This window comes from Nannospalax galili, unplaced genomic scaffold (genome assembly GCF_000622305.1).
Source record: "Nannospalax galili isolate Female #2095 unplaced genomic scaffold, S.galili_v1.0 scaffold858, whole genome shotgun sequence".
Taxonomy (NCBI): domain Eukaryota; kingdom Metazoa; phylum Chordata; class Mammalia; order Rodentia; family Spalacidae; genus Nannospalax; species Nannospalax galili.
Window position 1 is genome coordinate 1,690,795 of NW_008341877.1, and position 8,172 is coordinate 1,698,966.

The 8,172-nt window shown below is 37.3% G+C and overlaps 1 non-coding gene across 1 annotated transcript; it reads left to right on the forward strand.

The window, feature by feature from the left end:
• Positions 1-7,811: 7,811 nt before the first annotated feature.
• Positions 7,812-7,927, forward strand: LOC115071130. The gene has a single exon (XR_003850241.1). It is a non-coding gene; the product is annotated as a small nucleolar RNA SNORA55 (small nucleolar RNA).
• The last annotated feature ends 245 nt before the right edge of the window (positions 7,928-8,172 follow it).

An 8,172-nucleotide genomic window follows, 5' to 3' on the forward strand; every position in this document is an offset into this window, starting at 1 on the left:
ATATGTGAGTTACATTTGCATAGCTGAAGGCTATATAACAAAAACACAGTGCCAGGAAAGAAAAACTTCCCTTCAAGTTGTTGGTCAGGGTAAAAGACTCCCCAAATAACACAGGCTATTGCCATAACCCTTGACTGACTAGCAGAACTTGAAGGTATGACTCTATTACTGAAGACAGACCACACTTCAGACACAGAACTTGGAGCACTGAAACTGGAACAAACCTTGAAACCTCCTCCCTGAATGGTAGCTCCCATAGTATAAGAGGATTGTTATACAAGCTACCAAGAGAGAAAACCTACAAAGCTGTAAAGCCCAACACACAACAACTTGCTCCACAAACTATCATTACTGATGCAATAGTGTCACTTTTATCTTGGGGGATAATTTATAACTGCGCAATGGAATTAAGGCCCATTCTATGGGAGGGAACTCACATGGAGTACTGTAAACAAGCCAAATAAATACACATGGCTGGAGAGGTCACAGATCCTAGATAGAATACTTGCTTTTGTCAAATCCCTAGGCCTAGGCCAATTTACTTTCTTACTTTATTCTAAATATGTATCCTCATAATTACAGACAAGTGTGCCTTATCACGGCTCCCCAAAGAAGCTTGTTTTGTTTGTTTGTTTGTTTGTTTGCTTGCTTGCTTGCTTGCTTGTTTGTTTGGAAACTATTACAGAATTCATGAACTGTCAACCACAGAGAAAAAGTGTCTTTGAGACACTTAGCCCTAAGTGATGCATCTTCAATGCAACCTCTACACTTAAGGTGAATAAATACATCTCTTAACTCTCATCAGAGATGTTTCTTTATGCAGCCAATGGCGATTAACACAGAAACCCACAACTAGCCAATGTGTGGAGAACAAGAGCCACGGAGTGCTTATCCCTAAATAGGATACCTATTTCAAACCTCTGCCTTCCAAGGCTCAGGGATTATTATGGAAAAGGAGGTGGACAGAATTTAAGAGCCAAAGGGGGTGGATGATGGCAAGCACAGAGTCGCCTAGACATCTGATCATTTACTCATATAAACTCACATCAATACTAACAGCATGCACATGTCTTAGGCAAGCTTAAATCAGACAAAATCCTGGCATAGACATGGGGGAGTGGGTAAGAAATCCCAACCCAACCTAAGGAACTTTTGGTGATTGATGGCTGCTGGGAAGGGGAAAGACAGTGTCTTACAGGGACAGGATTCTTAGAAGGCCCAATGGATTTACCCACACTGAGGGGCATTTGAGGACACAAATCAGACTTTATAGGTCATATTTTCTATGCAATACATGTATATAAATACATATATATGACAGTATATTAAATTGGGTGGGGACAGTAGAAGATGTACGAGGAGGGGAGGGGATATAAGTACCAGATATTGTACTAAATGAAAAAAACTATATTATATGAAAATTCCAAAAAATCAATTTAATTTTTAAAAGAAAAAAATTCATCACTTTTACATTTAGCTGCCAAATCATCAGTGAAATGTCCACACAGTTACAAAGAAAGATAAAAGGTAAATAATAACTTACAGTGGTATCATGCAGTAATAACAGCAACACTATTAAATATACAATGCACATATGGTACATAAAAAAGCTAGAAAAAACACATTAAAATAGAATGTACATGATTTCTTCATGGTGAATAACAGGGATTTATTTTGCTTTATTGCTTTTTCTCATTGAAAATTTTAACTCAATATGTATTTGTAAAAATACAAAAATATTTTATATTTTTCAAGGTTTTGTATGTGTATATATACATAATACTAGTCTTTGCTCAAATAGTTCAAATGTGCTTTGCTGGATGCTTCACGTATTAATTTAATCTAAAAAGGCTTTTTAAAGCCTAACTTCATTTACATGGTGGATCTCAATTACCATGAACTGGGCACGTTCATCAAGGCAGTTTCCATTGCTTCTGGAAGCTTCATCTACTTACAGCAGCCCTGCTGATGTTCTACCTTGACTTTGATGCCACACAGGAGGGTCCTCTAACCTCCCATTGTTGTTTTTATTAGCTAGTGCTCTTTTGGCTAATAACAGTGTTATAGGCTGTCACTTTATACATAAAATATGACCCTTCTCATCACACTTAAAGACTTGTGTGATTATAAAAATTATTACATACTACCTAGTAAGTCCTCATGGAATAAAATGAGTAAATGAATACATTCTTAATCTTCTTGACACTTTACTGTCATCTACTATTTTATAATATAGGAATTTTTAGGAAGTATATTTTATCCCCAATTTTTAATAAACTACCATGTGTGTGTGTATATACAGGTATTTCTGTCTTTAGAAAGATTCAATTCTTACCACAGTTAACTCCTGTGCCATAAATTTCTTGTTTGTGAGTGCCTTTTACTATTATTTTTTCTTAGTTTTTTTGTTCAAAGTGAGTTCAAGTGCAATTCTTAGTAAAGGTAACAACAGATGTCTGTATTTACAGAGCTTATACGTCTCTATGTCCTGTTACCTACTATCTTCCTTGAGGTGACTGTGTTTCTTTCTCCCTGTCCTTCAGAATTGTGCAGATGTTAATCTATCTTCTGACATTTAACACTGAAAAAGAAATTTGAAGCTACAGCTGAGACTTGGCTTGGATTTCTTGTCGGTTTTTTTGTTTTTGTTTTTGTTTTTGTAGGTAACTTCATTTTCTCCTAGAATTCCTATAGGACCTTAACATTTGAGATGATGCTATTTCTTCACTCTTTTTTGCCCTGACAAATACTTACAGTTGTCCTCTGACATGAACTGAAGGAGGTGACTTTCGATTCCTCCAGTAATCAGAAACTGAGTACAACTGAGCGCACTCCCAGAAAGCACAGCTGACCCTCTACTTTCAGCCCTGAGCTTGGTGTAGCTGTGAACATAAAAGCAGCAACTCGGCATCTGAGCTCAGAGGAACTCAGAAGGTGGGCGAATGTGACCAGTGATAGTCATGTATATAGAGATTAGAAATGCATGTGAAAACGTCTCAATGTCAATTGCTTTGGAATGAATTCTTCTGTATGAAAAAAAAAATTAAAAAAATAATGATTAAAAAACAAAAAAAACAAACAAAAAAAAAAGCAGCAACTCTCAGAATCTGGTTTACAAATTTTGTATGACTGCACCAAATTGTAAACATTCGTTCTCTTTCCTGATGCAATAAAATGTAAATGTTTCAGCTGGAAATGCAAGGAAGAGGTGCTGTAACTTCTTGAGTTCCCATTAAGTTTGCTTCGTTTGCCCCGGACACTCATTCTGCAGTATTTAGATGCAAAAATCACATAGAATATGTTGAGCCTGATGGACTTGGAGCCATTGGTCAGAGTTTATGGAGCAGAATTACCAGAAGGCCTTCAATGGTTCTGTCACAATGATGGTTAACGTTGCCTAAGACCTCACAACACAGACTGGAATGTTCCAACCCCCAAATCTGCTTTGGTCTCTATTCTTCTGTCCTGTGTGATACATTTACACAATGGAGTTCTACTCAGCATCAGAGAAAAATGAAATGAAATTTACAAGTAAATGGATGGAACTAGAAACTGTGAAATAATACAAACTCAGAAAAACAAGTGACAAAAACAAGTTCTCTCTTGCTTGTGGATCTTAGCTCCAAATCCTTAGATAGGAGTATGTATACTGATGTAACTGCAGGAGCCTGAAAAATGGAAAGCAAACATGATAATAAAGGGGGAGAAGGAGCTCAAGAAATGGGGGCTAGAAGACAGCTGCCATCAAGATACTGCCACAGCCCTTGAATGCCTCTCAGAATTTGAATTTAAGACCCTATTGCTGAAGACAGGCCACACTTCAGACACAGGACCTAGAAGCCTCTCCCCACCTCACCAAGGACTAGCTCTCATGGTATCAGAGGATGCTATACAAACTGCCAAGGGAGGAAACCAATCGATAGCCATACACAGCTCTAAAGCCTAATAAACAACGATTGGCCCAGCATCTAACACTATTGGTGCAGTAGTGGCACTTTTATCTTGGGCGTAATCAACATCTGCCTAATTGAAATCAATGTCCACTTAGTGGGTGGGAACTTATGTGTGTGGTACTGTAAACACAGTATTTACTCAAACACAGTATTTACTCATGGATGGAGGAGTCATAGATTTTAGAAAAAAAAAAAAAAAAAAACTACTTTTGCCACAACCCTAGACCAATGTAACTTCTTATTGTAATTTAAATTTTTTATTATATTTATTCTATATGCATAAGTGTATTGACTGAATATATATAAGTGCACCCACGACATGCTATTATACCTGCAGAAGACAGAAAAGAGAGTCAGATTCCCTGGAACTAGAGTCACAGACAGTTCTTAGCTGCCATGGGTGTTCTGGGAACTGAACCTGGGTCCTCTGCAAGAGCAGTCAGTGCTCTTAAATTTCTAGGCCCTTGCTATATTTGAATTATGCATCCTCATATTTATAGGAAAGTGTATCAATCACCGCTCCTCAGAGAAGCTTCTTTTTACAACAGATGGAGACCATTATGGAATTCCAGAACTGGTCAAATGCAGAGAATAAGTGTCTATGAAATGCTTAGTCCTAAGTGTCACATCTTCAATGCCACTTCTACACATAAGATCTCTCAACTCTAAGTTCCCTTATGCAGCAAATGGTGATTAACCCAGAAACCCACAATTGGCAAATGTGCATAGGACAAAAGACTGAAGAATTTTTATCCCTGAATGCAACACCTATTTCAAACTTCTGTCTCTCAAGACCCAGGGATCATTGTGGAAGAGGAAGCAGAAAGATTGTAAGAGCCAGAGGTGGTAGATCACCGCAAGGAAACAGTTTTCCAGACATCTGGTAAATTTTACATATGAATTTAGAGCAATGGTGACATTATGCACAGGTCCCATGCAAGTTCCAACCAGATGAAATCCCAGAACAGTCATGGGGAAGAAATACTAACATAATAGAAGGAACTTTTGGCAACTAATAGCACCTGGGAGGAAGCAAAGTGTTCTTTACAAGGATGAGACTCTCAATAGGTTCCAGTGGATGGACTTACACTGAACGACATTTGGTGACACAAACCAGAGTTTGTAGTGCATATTGAGATAAATATATATATATATATATATACATATATATCAGTAGTCAGACAAAAGACCCTGAATAAAAAAGGGGAGGGAGAATGAGAGACTCACAGATTCAAAACCTCTTGGTTTAGACATTAAAAGGAAGACAAGCTCCTCCAGGAACATTGATTATTTGGGCTTCCCAAGAGTTGGCAAGAGATAAACAGTGAAGACAAGAGGCAAAATGTGAAAGGCCAAGGCTCCAATATACCTGGTCTAAGCATAGTATTGCTAGGATTCCAATCATACAAGGGCTATTATTGCAGTAAAAACTAAAGCATTGATTCTGGACATAACAAATATTGAGAATTGCTCAAGCTACAATGTCTCTTTCAAATAGCATTTTCATAATAAACTAATTGAGAAATTATCTGATATGTATAATTGTGAGACTTTGAAGAGTCCATTTTAGGATGAAATAATTTTTTGACAAGAGAACTTCAGAAAAGTATTTTAATAATCTGTTATTGCATAATAAATTACCCAAAACATAAAATTGTAAAAGAAACAACCACCTTATGTGCAGATGTGTAACTTGTGTGGGCTTGTTGGCAAGAAGCTCTCTTTACCTCTGCAGCAGAAGCTACTATGACCCTCATGGTTACAGACAGGTAGGAATGGTCAACTCCTGCCAGCTGTCTCAGGCTTCAGTTCCTGTTGGGTTAGACCTCAGTTCTCCTCCGTGTAGGTAGTATAGCCATGATCACAAAAGATACTCTTCGGTTAGTCAGAGAAGTAAGATTCTCTCAGTTCCTAAGAGTGAATATTATTAGATTGTCTTACTTCTGAAGCATGGATCTGGCAAACAGTAATTATTTTCACATTGTATTGGCTGGAAGTACATTATGGAGAAGCCCAGAATTAAGAGAAGGGGCCCCATGGAAGGGCGAACACCTAGAGATAAGAGAGCAACCAAATAGGAATTAGTCAGAAATCAAAACATTTTCATCATATACATATACATATACGTGTACATGGATGGATATTTAGTGCCTCTACTTCAAATATTTCACTGGAGGGTCCTATTTTCTAAAACTCAAAATGACCAACCTACAACCTATGCTTGGGAAATTGTATAAATTTTCTGCAGAAAGAATAACATTTTAAGGTTAAAATACTAAAATGATGGAAATTTTATTCCCACCTCTCTCAGGGAAGTTTAAATACAAATGGGTTGATATGGATATGTTGCACAGTGTAGTATATGCTATATTCTACGGAGGTCTGAAATGGAATAAAACCTGATATCTTCAAATACTCCATTCTAGCACATAAGCGCATACCCTTTGTACATCCTTACTTTCCCTGTATGGATCTTTAAGTGATGAGAATATTAAATTTGGTTCCTCAGAAAATAGTGAGATAGAACTGACAGAGTATTCTTTAAGACAAAAAGAGAGAAATTTAAACACAGAATCTATCAGAATCTTATGGAAAGATATCCAAGAAAATTTTAGAGTTCTAAGAATAATTACTAAATTGAGTATGAAGGCAAATAGCACAAGAACAACTCAAGTGCAGATGTATTTAAGCAAAGAGTATGAAAGAAATTTGTAAATAAATATAAATTGTTCTTAAAGGAAGGAACAATATTAAGTATAGGAAAATCTTACACTATTTGAGGGAAAAGGGTTTTATCCTGATTATTCTAGGTTAATAGAGCTTTTATGATTCAAAAGCATGTAGAGACTAAACAATAACTATAAACAATATTTGTATGTGATGTTTTAGTTTAGAGAACTATTTCGCTTCTGTTAATTGCATAATCCTTATAATTACCGTGTGTATTAGATAGTCTTCTTTGAGTTTTAGTAATCAAATGAGAGCTCCATGAACTGGTAAAAGTCTAATTTTTCAAATATCATATTTACTCTAACATAAAAGTTCATTAAATTGTTTTTAGCACAGCAGATTTAAAAGATGGATTTATACTGAATCAGCAGCCTGAAACGTGACGCTGCTAGGAAGGCCGGGCAACGTGAGGCATTGCTCATAGGGCAGAGCTCCAGCTCCTAATCCAAGGCCCACAAAACTGCCAGGTACTAACTGCCCCTCCCTCCAGAAAAAGGAAGTCTCTACAAGGCGGGACTTATGGCCCCCAAGTTTGCCAAAATGTCACCAGGTGTGTCTCCTTTCTTTTTGATGCTACTTGCTTGTTCATTGTAGGTATGTAAGATTTCAAGTCCTCAACCTATGGTTAAAAATAGCAATCAGGGGACAACAATCTCAGCAGTTCAGAGAAGTACTGTTCTTAAGGAAAACTGAACTGGTTCCCCAGCGCCCACATTGGGCAGCTTAATATCATCTGTAACTCCAGATCCAGGAGATCTAACCCCACTCATATGGCCTGCACAGGCCCTTCCAGTTATACACACACACAGACGGGAGAGAGAAAAGGGAGAGAGAGAGAGAGAGAGAGAGAGAGAGAGAGAGAGAGAGAGAGAATAAATCTTTTAAAAATATTTTATTTATTTTTATTTTATGTGTATGAGTGTATTGCCTGAAAGCAGATAAGTGAATCCATGTTGTGCAATGCCCGCGGAGGACAAAAGAGGCAGTCGGAACCCCTGGAACTGGAGTTAGGGACAGTTGTTAGCTGCCATGTGGGTGCTGGGATTCCAACGCGGGTCTTCTGCAAGAACAACCAGTGTTCTTAACTGCTGAGCCATCTCTCCAGCCCCCAAAATAGAATCAGTCTTAATACTTGAATCTTTCCCATTCCTGATACTTCACAGTACTATATTATGAGCAGAATAAATCTAGACAGGATACTTCCCATTTGTCTTTGGGCCCTTCTCTACAGCTCTCCCACATTTCCTCCTTGAGGATGAAAGCATTTCAAAGATTTTGGAGTGATGTTGGTTACTAAGAACAAAATGAAGTAGATAAAAGAGCTATATATAAACCAATGACTCTCTTAGATTTTAGCCCCACTTTACAGATCCAGAATTTTGGATTTGATTTTCAGACTTTAGAGATGTAGTAAAATTAATTTTAAATCCTATAAAAAAGGTTTTTCTCTATTTCATTGAACCTAACAAATCTCCACACCTCTGCAATA